At 42.0% G+C, this 22605-nt stretch overlaps 1 pseudogene; it reads left to right on the top strand.

Annotated features, from left to right (window-relative positions):
* The first annotated feature begins 367 nt into the window (after positions 1–367).
* Positions 368–17619, top strand: LOC116859809 (annotated as a pseudogene).
* The last annotated feature ends 4986 nt before the right edge of the window (positions 17620–22605 follow it).

Below are 22605 nucleotides of genomic sequence, written 5' to 3'. Positions count from 1 at the left end.
AAGTAGAGAATAGATGGTGCTTGCGGGGTTGGATGGGAGTGTGAGGAGATGTTGGTCAAAGGTTATAAACTCAGTTTTAGGATGAATGAGTTCTGGGGATCTAATGTACAGCCTGGTGACTATATTTAATAATACTGTATTTATACTTGAAATTTGCCAAAAGAGATCTTAAACATTCTACAAAAAAAAAAAAAATCGTGAGGCAATGGATGTGTTAATCAACTTGATTACAGTAATCATATATATGTATCTCAAATCCTCACATTGTATGCTTAAAATATATTTCAGTTTCATTTGTCAATGAATTTATAATTTGTCAATTAGACCTGAATAAAGTGGGGGTGGAGGAAGCCTGTCATATCCTCGCATGGCTGATCTTGCCCTGGCCATACCAGTCCTCGTGCCTCTGACCTTTAAAGCATTCATGGTGAGGCACCTGGCTGGCTCAGTCAGAAGAACATGCGACTCTTGACCTCAGGGTCATGAGTTCGAGCCCTACATTGGGTGCAGAGATTACAAAAATAAATAAATAAACCTTTTTTTTTTTTTTTTGAAAAAGCACTCATGGTCATCTTGTCTCCATCTCAGGTGTCCTAGGTTTCTAGGTTCTAGCAATACCAAGCCACTGGGGAACTGTAATAAATTTGTTTGCATAATTAATCAAAGGGGAGCAGCTGGAAACAATTAATTACTGGCTAATTGTTATCAACTGCCTAGGTAATGAGGCCTCATCTTACATGAGTGTTCCGGTTTAGTCATTAAAAGGTGAATTATAAGCAGCTGAGAAAGAAATGTTTTTCCTTCAGTTTTTGGTGATATAGGTGGTCTCCCAAGCTTTGGTTTCAGAGAGTTCTGCTTCTATTATTCATTTCTTCATTCATTCATGAATGTCTTTTGCAGCTAAGTGTTACACAGGACTTGTAAGAGAAGAGGCAATCTTTGCACTGAAGAAGTGTAGTTATGAAAGGTAAAACAGGTCTCTAAATAACTATCCTAGGTGACAAAACCACGAAAACTTCTTTTCCAGAAGTGTTTGCAAGATGTCAGGCACTATGCTATGCATTTATATTAAGTATCATTTTTAAAATTAATACAAGGGGCACCTGGGTGGCTCAGTCAGTTAAGCATCTGACTTCGGCTCGGGTCATGATCCCAGCATCCTGGAATCGAGCCCCATGTCGGACTCCCTGCTCCGAGGAGAGCCTGCTTCTCCCTCCCCCACTTCCCCTGCTTGTGCTACCTCTCTCGCTGTCTCTCTTCTGTCAAATAAATAAATAAAATCTTTAAAAAAATTTATACAAGCATATGAGATGGATATTACTAGCCCCATATTACATATAACAGAGACCCAAAAGGATTTAATAATATGTTCAGGCCACCTAGCTGTGACGTGATGAGGCTGATAGTTAAATTCAGTTCTGTCTGCAGTCCACCCCACCCTTTTAACCAGCATCCAGTATTGTCCAAAGAATGTCTCCTGGAACACTCATCTCTCCAAATGTTTCCTGGCCAGATGGGTTTGAGAAATGCTGTGCACGGTGGCTCCTCATTGGCAATTCACTGTGTGACTCTGAATTATAATGTAATAGTTTAGACCAAGGGTACCCAAAGCTTTTTTGGAGAAACATTCCTTTTAATAAAAAAAATGTAAGCACCCATGCCCAGGACAGGTTTATATATTTACTTAAAAATTCTAGGCATATTCTAAGGTATTCTTAATTTTCTTTTATAATATATTACTTTTTGTTCTTCCTAAAATGTCTAATACTTGCAATATTATTAATGGTATTTATTATAAAAATATAAAATATTAATATTGTTTATAATGATATTTTTACTAAGTGCATTGTGATTGGACTTATTTTATTATTTTCTAGCATCTTAATTTATTGATCTTAAAATTCTGGTTCTAAAGTTGAGTTTTTTAATGGCTATCAAAACTGAAAAGTTCTCTCTAAAAAAAAAAAAAATATATATATATATATATGGATGAAATTGTCATTGGCTGTGCTTACTATGCAATGAAATTAGTTTTTCAGCCCTTTCAATAATTCTGCAAGGCCACTGCTGCTCTTATAATGCAGTAAGTGTATATCTAATTTCCCTGAGGTCAATCAGGTGTTTCTTTCAAAATGGCATTTGGCTTCAAAGTCCACTGAAACATTTTCTTGTAACTTTAGTGGGCTCAAAGTTGTTATTTCTAAGTTTTTTAAGTGTGCAACAATCAGAGTTTTTAAACAGGTGAGCCCTTATGTTTTTTAGCAACAAACTGCATAACCACGAAATATTTAGAGATTTTTTTTCCCCCTTAAAATGCCCTTTCCATAGCAAGTTTCTTTAAAAAGGAGTTCGTCACTCCCTCTGTCATTGTCAAATAACACCTTTATCCTGTTTGTGTGTGTCTGTGTGTGAGTGCATTTGTTTTTTAATATTGAGAATACTGTCGACAGTAACATGCTTAGCATGTTTATTCTATTTGAATCTAGATAATATAATCCACAGATCTACTTAATTCAGCACGAATACACTGCACAATGCACTGAAAAGGGGTAAATCAACAAAGGTATCACTGACGACACCTCCATCCTATGGGCTCCACTCTTGGAGAAGTGAGAGCAGCATGAGAAGACAGATGTACCAGAGAACTGGCTGCCTCCTCTTCTTTCAATGACCACATCCACCCTCTGAGACTAAGCTGTTAACAAGAGAACTGCCAACTGGGAGCTCCTCTTGTTATAAGAAAGAAAGCAGCCATGGTTAAAAGGTAACTCAAAGGTAACTGAGCCTGGGTGGCTTAGTGGGTTAAAGTCTCTGCCTTTGGCTCAGGTCATGATCCCAGGGTGCTGGGATCAAGCCCCACATCAGGCTCTCTGCTCAGTGGGGAGCCTGCTCCCCCCACCCCCGCTTCTCTGCCTACTTGTGATCTCTGTCTGTCAAATAAATAAATAAAATCTTTAAAAAAAGAAAAGGGTAACTCATGGTACTGGCATAAGGACAGACATAAGAGCAATGCAATAGAACTGAGAGTCGAAAAAGAAGCCATCAAACTTACAGTCAGTCAATTTGATTGTTAACAAGGATATCAAGACAGTTCAATGGGGAAAGAACATTCCTTTCAACAAATGGTGCTGGATAGCTACATGTAAATGAGTGAAGTTGGACGCCTACCTCACATCATATACAAAATTAACTCAAATGAATCAATGTAAGAGCTAAATGTAAGACTTAAAACTCTAGAACTCCTAGAATAAAACAAAGGAGTAAATCTCTGTGACCTTGAACTAGGCTGTGGTTTCTTAGGTACGACACCAAAGCAAAGCAATTAAGAGAAAAAAAAATAGATTGCATCAAAAACAAAACAAACTTCTGTACTTCAAAATATTCTATCAAGGGGCACCTGGCTGGCTCAGTCAGTGTAGTGTGTGACTCTTGCTCTTAGGGTTGTTAGTTTGAGCCCCATGTCAGATGTAGAGATTAAAAATAAAATCTTAAAATACAAAACAAGGATTCCATCAAAAAAAGTGAAAAGACAACTTACAGAATGGGAGAAAATGGCAATTTAAAAATGGGCAAAGACAGCTGGCTGGCTCAGTTGGAAAAGCATACAACTCTTGATCTTGAGGTTGTGAGTTCAAGCCCCACATTGGGTGTAGAGATTACATATTTATAAATAAGCAATTTTGGAGGACACCTGGGTGGCTCAGTTGGTTAAGCCTCTGGCTTCAGCCCAGGTCATGATCCCAGGGTCCTGGGATCAAGTCCTGCATCAGGTTCCTTGCTCCGTAGGCAGCCTGATTCTCTCTCTGCCTCTGCCTGCCACTCTGCCTGCTTGTGCACGCGCTCTCTCTCTCTGACAAATAAATAAATAAATAAATAAATAAATAAAATCTTAAAAAAATATATAAATAAGCATTTTTTTTTAAAAATGGGCAAAGAATCTGATAGACATTTCTCAAAGAAGATACACAAATGTCGAATAGGCACTAGAAAAACTGCTCGCCAACTTTCAAGCCATCAAAGGAATACAAATCAAAACCAAAATAAAGTATTACTTCATACCTATTAGGATAGGTGTAATACAAAAGACAATTTTGTACAATACAAGAAAAATGTTGGCAAGGATGTGGAGAAGTTGAAACCTGTCTACACTGCTGGTGAGAGTAAAAAATAGTGTGACCACTGTGGAAAATGTTTTGGCAGTTTTTCAAAAGATTAAACATAAAGCTATCACATGACCCAGCAATTCCACACCTAGGTATATACCCAAGAGAAACTGAAAAAACACAAGCACACAAGACTGACACATGAACACTTATAGCAACATTATTCATAACAGACAAAAATAAGCAACTCAAAGATCCATAAACTGATGAATGGATAAACAAAATGTGGTATAGCCATGCAACAAAATATTATTCAGCCATCAAAAGGAATAAAGTTCGGATACCTGGTACAACGTAGTTGAGCTTTGAAAACGTGATGTTAAGCAAAAGAAGTTCATCATAAAATAACTCATATTGTAATCCCACTTGTATCAAATGTCCATAAGTGGCAAATCCATAGAGATGTGAAGTAAATGAGTGGTTGCTTAAGGTGTGGGGGGATGATGGGAAGAAATGAGAAATGACTGCTAATGGGTGTGGGGTTTCATTTTGGGGTAATAAAAGTGTTCTAAAATGTATTATAACGGATGCACAACCCTGAATATACTCAAAACAATTGAATTATATACTTCATATGGGTGAATTATAGCATACATGAATTATGTTTCAATAAAGCTGTTATTTTTTATGATACATAGAACACCCTAAAAGTTCTGCCAAAAAACTACTAGAACTGATAAATGAATTCGGTAAAGTCACCAGATACAAAATTAATATTTATAAATCTATTGTACTTCTATACACTAATATTGAAGTAATAGAAACAGAAAACCATCCCATTTACAATTGCCCCAGAAAGAATAAATTACCTAGGAATAAAACTTAACCAAGGAACTAAAAGGCCTGTACTCCAAAACCTATAAAACACTAATGAAAGAAATTGAAGATGACACAAATGGAAAGATATTCCATACTCATGGAGTGGAAGAACCAGTGTTGTTAAAATGGCCATACTACCTGAAGTAATCCACAGATTTAATGTGGTCTCTGTCAAAATGCCAACGTTTTTCACAGAAGTGGAACAAGTAATCCTAAAAACAAAGAGCCTGAATAGCCAAAGCAAATCTTGAAAATGAAGAACAAAGCTGGAGGTATCATAATCCCAAATTTCAAGATATACTACAAAGCTGTAGTTATCAAAACAGTATGGTACTGACGCAAAAACAGACTCAGATCAATAGAACGAAATAGAGAGTCTAGAAATAAACCCACACTTATATTGTCAATTAATCTATGACAAAGGAGGCAAGAATATACAATGGGGAAAAGATAATTTATTCAATAAATGGTGTTGGGAAAACTGGACTACTTTCTCATATGCAAAAATAAACCCCAAATGCATTAAAGACCTAAATATGAGACGTGAAGCCATAAAACTCCTGCAAGATATCATAGGCTGTAATTTCCCTGACATCAGCCACAGGAATATTTTTCTAGATATGTCTCTTCAGGCAAGGAAAACAAAAGCAAAATTAGATTATTGGGGCTACACCAATAAAAAGCTTCTTCACAGTGAAGGAAACCATTAACAAAACAAAAAAGCAACTGACCGAATGGGAGAAAATATTTGCAAATGTCACATCCTATAAGGGGTTAGTATCTAAAATATATAAAGAATTTACATAACTTAACACTAAAAAAAAAAAAAAATCCAGTTAAGAAATGGGCAGAGGGCCTGAATAGGTATTTTCCTGAAGAAGATATACAGATAGCCAACAGACACATGAAAAGGCACTTAACATCACTCATCAACAGGGAAATGCAGATTAAAATGACAATGAGATATTACTTTATACCTGTCAGAATGGCTAAAATAAAAAAGACAAGAAATAACAAGTGTTGGCATGAATGTGGAGAAAAGAAACCCTGTGCAGTATTGGTAGGAATGCAAACTAGTCCAGCCACTGTGGAATGTGGTATGGAGGTCCCTCAAAAAAATTGAAAATCGAATTACCATATGATTCAGTAATCCCACTACCAGAAATTTACCCACAGAATATAAAAACACTGATTCAAAAAGATATATGTGCCCCTGGGCTTATTGCAGCATTATTTACAGTAGCCAAACTATGGAAGCAACCCAAACGTCCACTGATGGATGAATGGATAAAGAAGATGTGTATGTATACAATGGAATATTATTCAGCCATAAAAGAGAATGAAATCTTGCCATCCAACATGGATAGGGCTGGAGGGTGTAATGCTAAGAGAAATAAGTCAGAGAAACACAAACACCATATGATTTCATTCACATGTGGAATTTAAGAAACAAATGAACAAAGAAAAAAAGAAACAAACAAAAATTCAGACTCTTAAATGCAGAGAACAAACTGGTGGTTACCAGTGGGGGAGGTGTGTGGGGAATGGTTGAAATAGATAAAGGGGATTAAGAGTACACTTATCTTGGGGCGCCTGGGTGGCTCAGTCATTGAGTGTCTGCCTTTGGCTCGGGTCATGATCCCGGAGTCCTGGGATTGAGCCCCACATCTGGCTCCCTGCTGGGCAGGGAGCCTGCTTCTCCCTCTCCCGCTCCCCCTGCTTGTGTTCCCTCTCTCACTGTGTCTTTCTCTGTCAAATACATAAATAATAAAATCTTAAAAAAAAAAAAAAGAGTACACTTACCTTGATGGGCCCTGAGAAATGTATAGAATTGTTGAATTGCTATATTGTATACCTGAAACTAATATAATAATATGTTAATTATACTTCTTTTTTTTTAAACTGTTGTGTGTATTTTTTTTTCCAAGTAACTCTCCATTGTTTTGATAGGCAAAATGAAAGAGGGACAGAACTTATTGTACATTATCATGGGATTTAGGGACTTCCAGGGAAAAGGGAAGTGCTTTGATAATGAAGTTTCTCCTTAATTATTAGGATTACTTTGGGGATGTTCCTACATCTCCTGTAACAAGTTCCAGAATTCCTGCCACAACCATGTCTGATGCAGCTCACACTGAAGGGAACAGCGAAAGGTATTCTGCCTCAATGACACACACCCATCCTTAGCAGCAGGCTCTGGTGAAACCAAGCTACACCCCCACCCCCAACTCCTGTCTTCTCCTCCTCTGCCAGGTCTATAGGATGTAGTTGTCCTTGTATGGCTGATAGTTCTTTGGAGTTCCCCAGTGGGACTGAGCAATTGTCTGGAGAGAGAAGGGGATGGAGGAGATCCTTCCCAGTGGTTTCTAGTGAAGTAAAGAGGTTCCCCAAGAGTCTTATAGAAGATGCTTGAAAGAATGGGATACTCAGGGCCAGAGTTCAAGACATTCAGGAACAAAACCCTTTGAAATCCTAACCCTGTATTACTTTGCGTCATGATTCTGGGAGAATCAAATTCCCCCAGAACTTTAACCTTTTCTCTAAGAAAGGCACCTGGGGCATCTGGGTGGCTCAGTCAGTTGGGTCCAACTCTTGATTTGGGATGGGGTCATGATCCCAGGGTCCTGAGATGAAGCCCTGCTTTGGGCTCTGTGCTGGGTGTGGAGCCTGCTTAAGATGCTCTGGGGCACCTGAGTGGCTCAGTGGGTTAAAGCCTCTGCCTTTGGCTCTGGTCATGATCCCAGGGTCCTGGGATCGAGCCCTGCATTGGGCTCTCTGCTCAGTGGGGAGCCTGCTTCCTCCTCTCTCTCTCTGTCTGCCTCTCTGCCTACTTGTGATCTGTCTGTCATTAAATAAATAAAATCTTAAAAAAAAAAAAGATTCTCTCTTTACCTCCCCTTCTGTCCCTCCCACCCTGTTTTGTGTGTGTGTGTGTGTGTGTGTGTGTGTGTGTGCACACGTGTCCACGCGTACTCTCTCTCTCTCTTTCTTTCAGGAAAAAAAAAAGAGAGAGAGAGAAATTTCTATTCCTTTTCCAATTGTCCCAAAATGCCATGAAAGCAAACTTCCTTTCATTTTTTTATAAAGATTTTTATTTATTTATTTGACAGACAGAGATCACAATTAGGCAGAGAGGCAGGCAGAGAGAGAGGAAGGGAAGCAGACTCCCCGCTGAGCAGAGAGCCTGATGTGGGGCTCAATCCCAGGACCCTGGGATCATGACCCTAGCCGAAGGCAGAGGCTTTAATCCACTGAGCCACCGAGGTGCCCCGAAAGCAAACTTTCTATCTGTGATGTCTGCAGTGGTTGTGGCAAAAAAGAAAGAGACGTGCCCTCTTTCCCTGCTCCCCAGTGAGGCCTATAAAGAAAGGACTAGATTCTTCTCCTATGAAGAGGACTAAATCAGGAATTGGAGTCATCAGACCATGAAGCAAACCATGCTCCTCAGTGGAGCTCTTGGCCACCGTGGGAAACAAGTCTGTGACCATAAGAAGTGCAAATAAGAGGACAGCCTAAGATGCAGAACCCTAAGTTTTCCACTTATCCACAGGTTAAAAAAGGCGGACCTCTGGAAGGCAGGTGACTATTTGGGCCAGGAAATGCAAAACAAGGCTACAGAGTGGCCAGAAGGCCAAGTTGGCTGAAGTACAGGTCTAGTCTAGGAGAGTAGCAGAAACAGAACCATGCACAGGGCCATTCTGGTCAAAGCCCTGGAGGCCCTGCTGAGAAATTGGAACTTACTGCTCATAGCCCCAAAGTACAAAAGGTGATTGTTACCCAAGTACAAAGCCACAGCTATGTCCTTCACCTTGCATCTCAGAAAAGAAGACACTTTTTAATCTGCTATGGAAGTCTAAGACAAAGGTTCATCTTGGGCTCCAACTGTACCATTCCAAATGTGCGAATCATTTTGTGCATGTCAGGCTCTCGGATGTACACATCTGGAGTCACAAACAGTTTACCTAAACAGAAAGGAAGTGCACTAGCAGGATATTGGTGGGTCACAGAATAGGAGGGTAAACTGGGTGACCGGCCCCAGAAAACAGGAAAGAACCAATGGATGTGAGTCAGCAGGAAACCCAGCCAAAGACATGACACAGGAACATTACTCACGGCCACAGCCCCTGGCCTGTCCACTCCACGGGCACTGTTGTGAGCACTCCCTAAAGGTTCCGTGTCTTGACATCATCACGCCCTCTGTGGTCACCATTCCCAGATGGAACATCCCATTGGCGGAACCAGGAGTCAGGAAAGAAAAAGTCTGGCCTTTTTTAGCTTCTACAGGCTGGGGGTTGGGGGATTGGTGCCTATCAAGATCTTCCAAAAGTGGAATTCCCACTAAATAAGAATGAGATTTAGATGTTGCATAGGAAACAAAACAAAAAAACCCAGATGTTCACAGTTTTGAAATATCTAGAAAGAGGACTAATATTTCTATGTGCTTCGCAATTCAGAGACATGGTAGATTTTTAAAGGACATTTCACTGAGACTATTCAATTTGTCATGTAGTACTTTGGGGGGTGGTATAGGAAAGTGGGTTTAAGTACTTGTCTTGAACTCAGAACAAGTTCAAGTTTTGGTGTGAAGGCCAAGTCTGCCATTTCCTAGCTGTGTGGCCATGGGCAAGCAAATTAGCCCCTCTGAGCCTATGCTCATCTGTGAAATGGGGTCATTATAGTATGTGCCTCACAGCTTTGGACTTCGAATTTTTTTTTAAGATTTTATTTATTTATTTGACAGAGAGAGATCACAAGTTGGCAGAGAGGCAGGCGGGGGGAGGGGCACGGAGAGCAGGCTCCCTGCTGAGCAGAGAGCCCAATACAGGGCTCGATCCCAGAACCCTGAGATCATGACCTGGACTGAATGCAGAGGCTTAACCCACTGAGCCACCCAGGCGCCCCTGGACTTTGAAATTTAAGTGAGATAATGCTTATGAAGATCTTACCAGTGCCTGGCACCCAGGGAACACTCCTTAAGTATCAGGTATTATCACAGCATGACTTATCTTAAGGTATGAGAAATTAATACGATCACTTTGGGCCATATATGCTGGGGGCTCTGACCTGACTTAAAGTCCTGGCAGCTAGAGTTATACAAGGCTAGATGATTATCCAGATTGTCCATTTTTATGTACTTGTGCTTATGTATACTTGTGTTTCCCCTCTTTTTTGTTTAAAGCCATGAGCTTTGGTGCTGGAGATTTCAATTTGAATTCAGAACTGACTGCACGTGAGTTACTTAAACTTCTGTGTTTTTTTGTTTTTGTTTTATTGCAAATGGGAATGATGATATCCACACATAGCAATGCTGTGAGAAGTAATTGAGTTAACTTATGGAAGGTGCATAGCACAATGCCTGGTAAGTAAAAAGCGTCTTCGTTATTATTTATTGGTCCTCATGGGCTAGGAGAAAAGCAATACCTCCCAAGATGAATTACTCCCCCCTCCCTGTAATCCTCACCACATGTAAGGTTTCTTTCTTTGATGTTTAAGTCTTCTGGCAGGGATTCTCTGGGTTTCTACCAATATTTTTTTCAAGTTGCCTTTCCTCCAGTTTTATTGAGTCATTGACATACAGCTCTGTCTAAGTTTAAGATACTATACAATGACTTGACATATATATGACTTGACACACACATATATATATATATATATATATATATATATATATAATCATCTTGACAGTACTAAGTGACACATTTGATAATTTATTTAACAAGTTAATGATACAAAGTTTCGGATACCCTCTAGACTTAGAGGGTGCCTGCGAATGCGCCAGACAAGTAGAACAAGAGGGGTATGATAAACAATGAGATTGACTTTCCTAAGAAAGCCCTTAAGTACCCACAAGACCAACTAGACCAAATGATTGCCTGCAGGCTGGTCCGAGGATAAAAGCAGGTCAGCATTGCTCAGAGCATGACTCCACTCCACTCTCATGCAGGAGATGCTCCTCAGGAAAGGCTGCTAGGGTCAAATAAGTTTAGCAAACATGACTATAGCTTCCTTTTAGGAAATTACAGTGCGTATCAGCGTATTGGAGGCTCTGGGAAGTGTTACAAATAACCACCACCAAAAAGAAGAAAAAGAACCAGTGTAACAATATTGCTCTAATGACGGGACATTCAGGAACAAAACCCTTCATCATGAAATACTAATAACACACTTTGCTAAATGTGGAGATAGCCATCCCATCCCGATGTAAAGGGTTTATCTTTGGTCCCTACAGAGCAAGACTTCACTGCTTTACAGTACAGTACCAAGGTGGTAAGAACAATTTCATGATCCTCATGTATTTCTAGGCAAAGCAACATTCCCATAGGTATGGTAACTGTATTTTAGAACTAAAAAGTGGGATTCTTTAAAAATGGTGGTAGCTTATTAAATTCAGGATATACGATTCTCCAGCACAGCGCTAGACACACAGGAGGAATTGAACCACTGAACTGAGGTGAATTTCTTAGGAAAGTCAGTCTCATTGCTTATCATACCCATCTTGTTCTACTTGTCTGGTACACTCGCAGGCACCCTCTAAGTCTAGAGGGCATCCGAAACTTTGTATCATTAACTTGTTAAATAAATTCTCAAACGCCCCATCATTAAATAAAGTGATTGTGATCAAAATTCTAAAATAGTGGAGCGGCCATGTGGCTCAGTCAGTTAAGCATCCGACTCTTAATTTCGGCTCAGATGATGATCTCAAGGTTGTAAGATCGAGCCCCATTTCAGACTCCCCGTTCAGTGGCGAGTCTGCTTGAGATTCTCTCTCTCCCTTTCCCTCTGCCCTGCCCCTATTCCACTCGCACACTAGTGCTCTCCCTCTCTCAAAAATAAATAAATAAAAAGAAGATTCAAAGTCTCATAACATAAAACAAACATATTTTTTAAAATTCTAAAAAAGTGAGTATTGAAATAAATGATCAGAGTGAGAGGAGGAAAGCTGTGAGTCACGTGGAGGGGAAAGGGTTAAAAAAGAGAAGGGTTAATAGGAAACAAGAAATTCTTATCCCTCTCAATATCATCATCCCACTTACTATGTGCTACCAGGCACTGGGCTGAGTAGTTTATAGGCACCAGGGCAACGACCCTGTCAGTTAATTATTATTATTTTCTCTATCTTATATGTCCAGAGAGTGAGACTTAGAGAGAGAAAGGGTCACAGTAGTGAGAACCAAGATTTGAACACAAACTCTCTAATCATAAAGACTGTGCATTTAACTATTTTGCCAAAATGATTTTTTTTAAAAAGATAATATTTTCTCACATAAATTATGTAGTCATTGGAAATCATGTTCTTGACTTAGGACTATGAAGCTAATACATTTTTTAAACAACTTTTTAAAGGATTTTATTTCTTTATTTGAGACAAAGAGATACAGAGAAAGAGAGCATGAGCAGGGGAAGAGGCAGAGGGAGAGGGAGAAGCAGACTCCCTGCTGAGCCAGGAGCCCAATGCAGGGCTTGATCCCATGATCATGACCTGAGCCAAAGGCAGACACTTAACCGCCGAGCCACCTAGGCGTCCTGAAGCTAATACACTTTGATGTGATCAGCAATGCATCAGATAAACAGATACAGCAACTATAAACTTCTCTATCTTTTAAAATAGACATAAAATGTAAGATTATGCTTTATAACAGTACACACTCAAGGGGCTTCAAAGCATTTAAAAATGTGCACACCACATAGTTGGAAATATAGCTCTATTCAAAATTTACTTATAAATTTGACCTTATGTTAATATATAAGCTACAATGAATAGTTAGCTAAAGGTAATTTTGTATTCTCCCTTAGACTTTTTTTTTTAAGATTTTATTTATTTATTTGGGGGCTGAGGGAGGGGCAAAGGGAGAGGCAGACTCCCCACTGAGCAGGGAGCCCAACTTGGGGCTGATCCCAGGCCCCTGGGATCATGACCTGAGCCAATGGCAGACACTTAACCGATTTAAGGGCCACTCAGGTTCCCTCTCCCTTAGATTTTAGAACAAATAGAATGGTTGAACAGGCCGGCTGTGTTTAAAAAAGCTGCCCAAAGACATTCTATAATTTGCTTTCTTTTTTTCTCTCAGTGCCTTCTATTTTTCTGTTAAAAGCCTGATATGGATAACCAGTGAAAGCTGCTGAGGCTGGAGCTGGGGTAGGGGTGTGGGGAGACTAGGAGCCTGGACTGCTGGCTTCACCCTCCTTCCTGAGCCAGCCCCTGATACACCATGGGGGGCCCTGACTCCTAGAATAAGGATACCCACCATGGTCCAACATGCCCCCTAATACCTCCTCTTATTTTAGAGTCTGAAGTTTGCCAGAGAGGAGCGACTTGTTCAAGATCTCCCCAGCTCAACAGTAACAGATAGGCACCCAAATCCTGCCATTGTTCCCTTTGACGGTTTCCAGCATGCCTTTACTATGGGACAGCCTGAACGATTTTTAGCTTAGTTTTTTTTTTAAATATTTAAATTGTCCTTTTTATTTTAGAACTAGCTTTATTATTTTAAAATATTTTATTTATTTATTTGACAGAGAGATCACAAGTAGGCAGAGAGGCAGGCAGAGAGAGAGGGGGAAGCAGGCTCCCTGCCGAGCAGAGAGCCCGATGCAGGACTCGATCTCAGGACCCCGAGATCATGACCTGAGCTGAAGGCAGAGGCTTAACCCACTGAGCCATCCAGGCGCCCCAACAGTTTTTAGTTTTGCCAACCAGAGCACCATTATATTTATTCATTTAACAACTACCTGCTTAATACAGTTCCCAGCAGGGGTTCCCTCCTCTGATAATAACTCCTAGCCTTGTTAATAAGCAGGATCTAGGAATCTCATATTTGGTGTTCTACGTTTTTCTTGGTACATATTTAAACTCACAAGTATGAAAATGAAACATTTTGTGCACATCTTGAAGGAGGCCAGTTCAGGGCTGTAACTGGGGATCCCCCAGATACCAGGAGGCCCAGGGATTTGTGGGACCCAATTCCCTGTGGGCCTCAGTTCAACCGGATGACACAAGTTTAGAGTGAGATTGAAGCATGACTACAGTGGAGTTGGTTTGAGTCTCAGTTTTTGAGGTTTGTTTGTTTTTTTTGTTTTGTTTTGTTTTGTTTTTGTGTGTTTTAACTTAGGATCAAGTGGAACACACTGAACTCCGTGCTCTTTGGAAACGATCCCCCATTCTATAAGTCAGCAGGTCCACACAGCACGCAATGTTTGGATTTATAAGTTTGAAGAAGTTTTCTGTGTACAGAAAATGTGTACACTTTCCATGGAAAGAGCCACAGCTCAGCTTTTGTGATCACAGTCAGATGCTGTGGGGCTCATACTGCGAGGAAATAATTCACACCTTGGAATGTTAATTACACTTGCAGCTCGGCCTGGAGGCTCCAAAGGCAGCAGGATCTTTGGGCAACTACGTGTCCTGTCCTGTCTGCCTGGATTAGAAATTAAGGAAGGGAAGAAAATCATTTAAGTTTTGCCTGGAGTTACGGTTAGTCTTTTTAAGCTCTGCCCCGCCTACATATAAAGTAACCTACACAGACTGTACCTGATACAGGAATTTAATGCTTTTTCCATCCTCTTCGGAGGGACATTCTTTTAGCTGACTTTTTCCATTCTGTGCATCTCCTATCATTGGCTGGTCACCTTACATCTGACACAAAGGTAACCTAACCCAGGACATGTCGGATGTACCCCCTCCCTTTGCATTTTACATTCAGAATTTCAATTTCTTTTCCCAGTTACACCAGTAACAGCATCCCAGTGTTTGCAGAAGCCTTCTAGAAACTGGGGAGAGGCAGATTAGCTTGTCAAGCCAGCCTTCACAGACTGACTAAAAAGAGAATAATGAAGCCACTATCATCAACACACTAGCTGAAAACAGACTTTGATTTTAGACAGACGTGAGTTTGAATCTCGACTCGACTTACTATGAGACTTGGGCCGGTTAATTAACTCTCTTGCATCATGCAAGGATATAAATAGTACCTACTTCATAGTGTTGCTTTGAGGATTATGCATATCAAAGCACATAAAATATTTAGCACAGTGCTAGATGCAGAAAGCACTCCAAAAAATGCTAGATATTACTCTCCTTGTGACCCTCATGATGACCACCATTTTTCCACACAAATTACCAGAAGTAGATACGGTGCCTGGGTTCCACAGATGGGCCTGTACAACCCCCACTCCAGTGCCTGGACTTTCTTGTAGAGAAAGTTCTGCATGTGACCCAGCTCCTGGTGAACTGATGCCCATGTGCCCCAGCTGCAAAAGAGATTCAAATGGAGGGGTGGATCCATCTTTTTGCAAGTATGATGGTGGAGAAGCTTTGGTAGATATTCCAGGGTCCTGCCTCTAGCATCATAGGCATTGAGTGGAGAGTAGCAGCAATGGGTTTCCACGGGAGCCATAATGTTCCTGATCAGGTATTTCTCCTGGGACTCTTCCAGCTGTCGGGTGTCCTAACCTGTTTCCCTGCCACTACTGGAAATCCTTTAAACTGCCTAAGACTTGGGGTCCCTGAGTGGCTCAGTCGGTTAAGCATCTGCCTTTGGCTCAGGTCATGGTCCCGGGGTCCTGGGATTGAGTCCCACATCAGGCTCCCTGCTCTGCAGGAAGTCTGCTTCTCCCTCTTTCTGCTACTCCCCCTGCTTGTGCTCTCTCCCTGTCAAATAAATAAATAAAATATTTTAAAAATAAAAAAGTAAAAAAAAAAAATAAACTACCTAAGACTCTGCTCTAATCGTGTTCTGTGAAAACTGGCCAATGTGGATTCTATTATCTGCAACTGAGAACACAGTAATTATAAAAATGACCAATACAGTAATCATTAGAATGATCCAAAACACCTCAGTCAAAAGCTTTTTTATCTTTTAAAATATTTTATTTATTTATTTGAAAGAGAGTGAGTAAGGGAGAGCATGAGAGGGTAGCAGAGGGAGAAGCAGACTCCCTGCGGAGCTGGGAGCCTGAGGCGAGACTCGATCCCGGGACTCCAGGATCATGACCTGAGCTGAAGGCAGTTGCTTAACTGTATGAGCCACCCAGGTGCCCAAAAAGCTTTCTTTATTAAGTATTCAGACCACTAAGGGAAAATGAACAGCATGTACAAAAACCTTGTCCATGCCTTCAAAATGCAATCATCCTAAAAGATGCCACATGAATGGAAACCTATTTGGTTTTTTTGTCTGTTTTTGTGTGTGCATGTGTTTTTGTTTTTCCCTAAGGGCTTAATTTTCTTTTTGGTAGCAAGGCTTTTTTTTTTTTTTTTAAGATTTTATTTATATATTTGAGAGGGAGAGAGACTGAGAGAACACAGAGGGAGAGTGAGAAGCAGACTCCCCACCAAGCAGGGAGCCTAACACAGGGCTCCATCCCAGCACCCCGGAGATCATGACCTGAGCCGAAGGGAGACGCTTAATCGACTGAGCCACCCAAGTGCCCCTATGGCAAGACTTCTGTGAGGAACAGGCAGAAGGAAGTGATGAAATGAGAAGTTTCACGGAAGAGAATTCTCACTTGGGTCTTTATGAAGGATGACAGGTGAGCCTCCCTGTCAGAGTGTTCCCTCTAAACTGTAATGGGAGAGTTGAAAGGTGTGCAGGTAAGCTCAGTGTGCTGTGTACGGTCGTTACCATATTCGCTTCTAGGATGGCACCCAGAGGGGTGTGTTCAATCACAATGATGAAAATATCTTGAAAGAAGTAATTTACAAGAGCACTGAGATCTAGCTCCAGACGGATTTTGAATGAATGAGAAATGACTGTGTGCAGGCGAGGGCCTGGCTGACGATGGGCTTCAGTTGTACCTGGTTCTCATCTGTCTTTGTTCTTATTGGTTTTGCATCATAATGTCAAATTCTTTCTCCCTACACACACCGCTCTCATGGCGTGTTCTCCGAGTGACCGTGGCCCCATTGCCACTTCTCTTGTCATTTTTCTTTAATTTCTTAATTTCCTCTATTTCCTCTTCTATACTCCTGGCAAAATGTAATGACCTCTTCTGAACAGATCAGGGAACTTGTCTCAATACTCAGCTAATAGGCGGAACCATCAAGTGCTTAAGTTACTTAGTTCCTGTCATCCTCAGGAATAGAGCACATAGACTGTGCTCGGTTGTCCGAATCTGGGTTCATCCGACACCAGCTGCCTTCCCCAGGCCGCCTAAGTTTGACCCCAAGGAGATCAAAGTCGTGTACCCAAAGTGCACCGGTGGTGAAGTCAGTGCGATTTCTGCCCTGGCCCCAGAGATCGGCCCCCTGGGGCTGTCTCCAGAAAAGGCTGGTGATGATGTGGCCAAGGCAACCGGAGATTGGAAAGGTCTGAGGATGACCGTGAAACTGGCCATTCACAACAGACAGGCCCAGACTGAAGTGGGAACTTCCGCCTCTGTTCTGCTTATCAAAGCCCTCAAGGAACTGCCAAGTGACTGAAAGAAGCAGGAAAACATGAAGCACAGTGGAAACATCACTTTTGATGAGACAGTCATGCAATGCCGGACAGATGCGGCACCGATCTTCAGCCAGAGAACTCTCTGGAAGCACTGACAGCCCCCAAGGACTGCCCAGTCTGTGGGCTGCAATGTTGATAACCATCACCCTCCCAACCCCACAGGTGACCTCAACAGTGGGGCCGTGGGATGCCCTGCTAGTTAAGAATTATGAAGGAAAATATTTCAATAAGGGATCATTTGACAACCAAAAAAAAAAAAAAAAAGACTCAAGCATGCAAATGCTAGACCCCTGGCCTAGTCAGTCAAGTGGTGTCTAAGTTTTTATTGCTGCTGAAACAAATTGCCACAAATCTAGTGACTTAAAACAGTGCTAATTTGTTATCTTTTTTTTTTTTTAAAGATTTTATTTATTTATTTAACAGAGAGAGAGATCACAAGTAGGCAGAGAGGCAGGGAGAGAGAGAGGGAAGCAGGCTCCTGCCAAGCAGAGAGCCTGATATGGGTCTCCATCCCAGGACCCTGAGATCATGACCTGAGCCAAAGGCAGAGGCTTAACCCACTGAGCCACCCAGGCGCCCCAGTTATCTTTTTTTTTTTTTTTTAGAGATTTTATTTATTTCTTTGACAGAGAGAAAACAAGAGAGCACAGGCTGTGGGAGTGGGAGAGGGAGAAGCAGCCTCTCCATTAAGCAGGGAGCCCATTGGGGGACTCAATCCCAGGACCCAGGATCATGACCCGAGCCAAAGGCAGACGCTTAACCGACTGAGCCACCCAGGCACCCCTTAACAACACTAATTTGTTATCTTATAGTTCACTTATAGGATATAGCCAAATGTTGGAAGGGCTGGTTCCTTCTGGAGGCTTCCAGGGAGAATCCATTTCCTCAGCTTGTCTGCTGTTCCAGGCTGCCTACATTCCTTGCCTCCTTGCCCCTTATCCACACCCACTGTTTCAGCACTTCAACCTGTTGTTTCCATGGCCCTATTTCCTACTCCTGGCCCCACTCACCCTGCTTCTTATAAGGACTCAGGATTACCTGGGGCCCACCTGACTAATCCAAGATGCCTTCTCCATCTAAATCTTTTATCACCTCTTCACAGTCCCTTTTGCCATATGAAGTAACACTGATAGTTTTGGGGATTTGGATATGGACATACTGGGATGGGGATTGTTGAGGGGGGATCCTATTCAGCCTACTACAGGTGGTGAGGCAGAGTTCTGGTGTGCTTCCTCAGTCGGTGGGGGCTTCCTAGCAGGTTACGCAGAGAAAGGAGAGGCTAGGAGATCAAGAAAACCTACTGGCATTTGGGATACAACATGGACGCCTGATTATCTTGCCGGCCTCTCAACAGCAGCTGCCTTTTGCTCCAGACTCTGAATTTCCACCTTTATACTTCCTCTTTTTTTCCAATTACCTTAATGTCTCTAGCGGTCAAACTGAGTCAACCAGGCACCACCCTGCACAAGACACTCCTTTTCTGGCAAGTTCTTATAGCAGGACATTTAATTGGCTGCCATCCAGCCTGTTGAGGGCAGCTTTTGAATAGGGTGCCAGTCCCATCAGCTTTGGTGCGGGGGAGCCCAGACGAGGACCCCAAACCTGGCTCTCACAGCATAGGAACCCCAGACATTTTTCCCTACAAGGGGCTGAGAGTTTTCAGAGATTTCTCAGACCTCTCTCCAAAAACAATGTCAAGAACAGAATTAAGGCAATAATTTCTTGCTTTCTGATTTAAAAAAACTGACATGTTTGGGGCGCCTGCCTGGGTGGCTCAGTGGGTTAAAGCCTCTGCCTTTGGCTCAGGTTATGATCTCAGGGTCCTGGGATCGAGCCCCACATCGGGCTCTCTGCTCAGCGGGGAGTCTGCTCCCCACCCCCCGCCTTCCTCTCTGCCTACTTGTGATCTCGGTCAAATAAATAAATTTTTTTTTAAAACTTAAAAAAAAAACCCTGACATGTTTATAGGTGCTTGTTACCAATAGATTTTAGTTACCATTTACAGAGTACTCTTAAGGGAAAAGAAATGATAAAATGTCTAAAAATAAATAAAGGAGGAATGCTTCAGGAAGTTAGGGGCTGGTCAGGATGGCCTGTAATCTAATCATAGACACTAAGTGCAGGAAAGGATATGTAAATCACTAAAGGGAAGTCTTCAAGGTCAAAGGCCTTTGTCATACTTCAAATTGTATCCAGCAGCACCTTGGAATTCCCAAGCCTCGAGCTGGCCACGAAAAAATAGCCCATGTAGCTTCCAGAACACTGAGTTTAAGTCAGAAATCGTTGGATAAATGTTTACCCCCTTTAATAAAGTGAAGAGCTTTAAGAAATGAGAGCAGTCGTCTGTAGTGTAGCACAGACACCAACTGACTTCTCTTTAATGGGAGGTGAAGAGCCTGTTAAACTGTATATTCTTGGATTATGTCAGATAATGATAGGTTCAGCCCCTGGATTAGTCATATCATGAATTTCATAATCACTGTGTAATTGACGCAGACCTTTAAACAGTCCTTTCTCCCTGGAAGCTGGTTTGGTGCTGGAATTAAACGAACTGTCACTCTCTTTGAGGGGGGCGGGGAACGGAACCAACTTTTCACTTGGCTCTCCTTGGCCATGAGGAGGAGCTTTCCAGGACTTAGCAGTCCTCCTCGCCAAGCTGTCCAAGTGAGACAAGCAGATTGTCATTAGAGATGCAAAGTTTCTCTCTCAGAGAGGGAGCCCAGCAGAGGTAAAGAAAAAATGTTTAACGCCCAGACTGTTAAGAGAAGTAATTAACTATTCTGTGTGTGCATTTCCACTGCATAAACACCAGAGTTTAATAAAGTCTTCACAGAAGTCTTCATGGAGCTTAGGCACGCCTACCCTAGCTTGGGCTCTGGGGTCAGAAGGACCATTCAAATCCCAGCCTGGCCACTTAAGTACCAGCCGTGTGACTTTCGGTGGATGGGACCAACAGGGGCGCACGTTCCTTAGGAATCCTGTGATGATTGAAAGCAGGTAAAATGTGTAAACCCATCGACTTTTATTACTCATTGTCTATTCTCACCACTAGGAACTTCCAAACCCCATCCTGGGTCACATCCCACTTCTCAAATGACCTAGCTGCATCTCCCTACATGGAAACTCGGTTCTGGAAACTTCAGGTGCTTATTTGGGCTCTCCAGCCTCCCAGAACACTTTGTAACATCTCAGCATAAATCTGGGCACTGCCTAAAGCACTCCATTTGGCTTTTGAGGACTTCTCCCCTATATTCTAAGCAACTTTCTATTATTTGAAAGCATCCTCTCTTTGCCTACAATTCCTGGTCTTCTCGTTCCCTGTCTAGGCCAAAGTCGAGATTGGAGAGGAAACTTCCATCACATTTAGAAAACATGACATGTGGTCAGCTTGGGGGAAGAAACTGGAGAAGGAATCTTGCCTGTTCCTTTATTTTTTTTTTCCTCCATGTAAGTTCACACCCTTGTAAATTACCCCCTAACCTTATGCAGTTTCTCAACCTCCTTTTAACTCCCTTTGAACAATACGAATATCTCCTTCCATGCCTCACCCCCTAGATTATTAAGACATTTCAATATAAATGGAACCACCTGTGATGGGATTCTAGCCAGGTAAGTGAGGGCGGATGTGATGTATACCACTTATAAGCCACAGAATGCTTTACGCAAACATTCACACCCTCTTTCCTTCCTAGTTGGGTACCTGGCTTTTTAAAAAAATTTTAAAGGTTTTAGTTATGTATGTATTTATTTGAGAGAGGGAGAGAGAGAGTGTGTACGAGCAGGGGGAGGGGCAGAAGGAAAAGCAGACTCCCTGCTGAGTGCAGAGCTCAACACTGGGGCTCAATCCCAGGACCCCAAGATCATGACCTGAGCGGAAGGCAGATGCTTAACTGCCCAAGCTACCCAGGCGCCCACCCAGTGGGGCACTTACGTGGCACTCATATAGAAAAGATCTAAGGGAGAATTTTGAGGAGGTCCTCAAAAATGGGGAGTTATGGAGCCAGAAGCTAGAAGGAGCCTAGATCCTTGAATTACTGTTTGGAGGAGACTGACCAGGACGGCTGCCCAACCCATTGAGAGGTGAGGGAGAAATGATTCTTTGTCGTGTTAAGCCACAGAGATGTGGGAGTCCTGTGTTATAGCTGCTAGTGTTCATTAACCTTATTCACACATTTTTAAAAGTTCCTAGAACAGGGGTGCCTGGGTGGCTCAGTGGGTTAAGCCTCTGCCTTCGGCTCAGGTCATGATCTCAGGGTCCTGGGATCGAGTCCCGCATCAGGCTCCCTGCTCAGTGGGGAGCCGGCTTCCTCCTCTCTCCCTGCCTCTCTGCTTACTTGTGATCTCTCTCTCTCTCTGTCAAATAAATAAATAAAACCTTTAAAAAAAAGTTCCTAGAACATAACAAGGGCTTACTAAATGCCAGTTTTTATTGATTGGCCAATCAGCTAATATTTATTGAATATTATAGGTATTAGCTCATATATTTCTCACAAGATCTTAGGAAGCAGGGAGCCAGGCTTTGCTCCCTCCCTCCTTTGGGCCTTTATCTACGGTCTTCTCTCTGCCTGACACACTCCTTCCTCCCTTCTTCACACAGTCAACCACTACTCATCCTTAAGATCACAGCTTAAGTGTGGTCTTACAAAAACCTTCCCTGACTCCCTCAACTTAGTCAGTGCCCCCATTACATGACCTCATAGACTCTGAAATTTTGCCTACAGGGTACTTATCACAATTTGTTGTTGCATGACTATTTATGTAATCCTTTGGTGATGTCTGTCTTCCCCACCAAAAAGTAAGGACCATCCTCTCGGACTCACAGTTGTATTCCCTCTACCTAGCCCAGGGCCTGGCACACAGGATATGCTCAAAAAATATTTAACTTGTACATGTATTTGCATGGAGTGGCTCTCACAGGCTGTCTGCTCCTTAGTGGGGTCAAATATCAGGGCTGAGTCTGGTTTTCATCTTTATAAGTTAAGTAAAAACTTAACTTTTCATGGAAGCCCAGAGTCTGGGAAATGATTCAGAATAACCATCCTTATAGGGTTTCTACTTCCTGGCCCTAAAGTCCTTGGAAAAGTAAACTAGTTAATATTCAGAAGCCCATCTGAGGAAGAAAGAAAGAGGATGGTTTTGAGAGGAGTTGACTTTTTCTATGCTCATTGCTAGATCTTAGTGTCTTAATG

The sequence above is a fragment of the Lontra canadensis genome, unplaced genomic scaffold, assembly GCF_010015895.1.
Source record: "Lontra canadensis isolate GAN:19392208 unplaced genomic scaffold, GSC_riverotter_1.0 scaffold163, whole genome shotgun sequence".
Taxonomy (NCBI): domain Eukaryota; kingdom Metazoa; phylum Chordata; class Mammalia; order Carnivora; family Mustelidae; genus Lontra; species Lontra canadensis.
The sequence above is the reverse complement of the archived record's forward strand: the minus strand, read 5'-3'. Positions and strand labels throughout refer to the sequence as shown.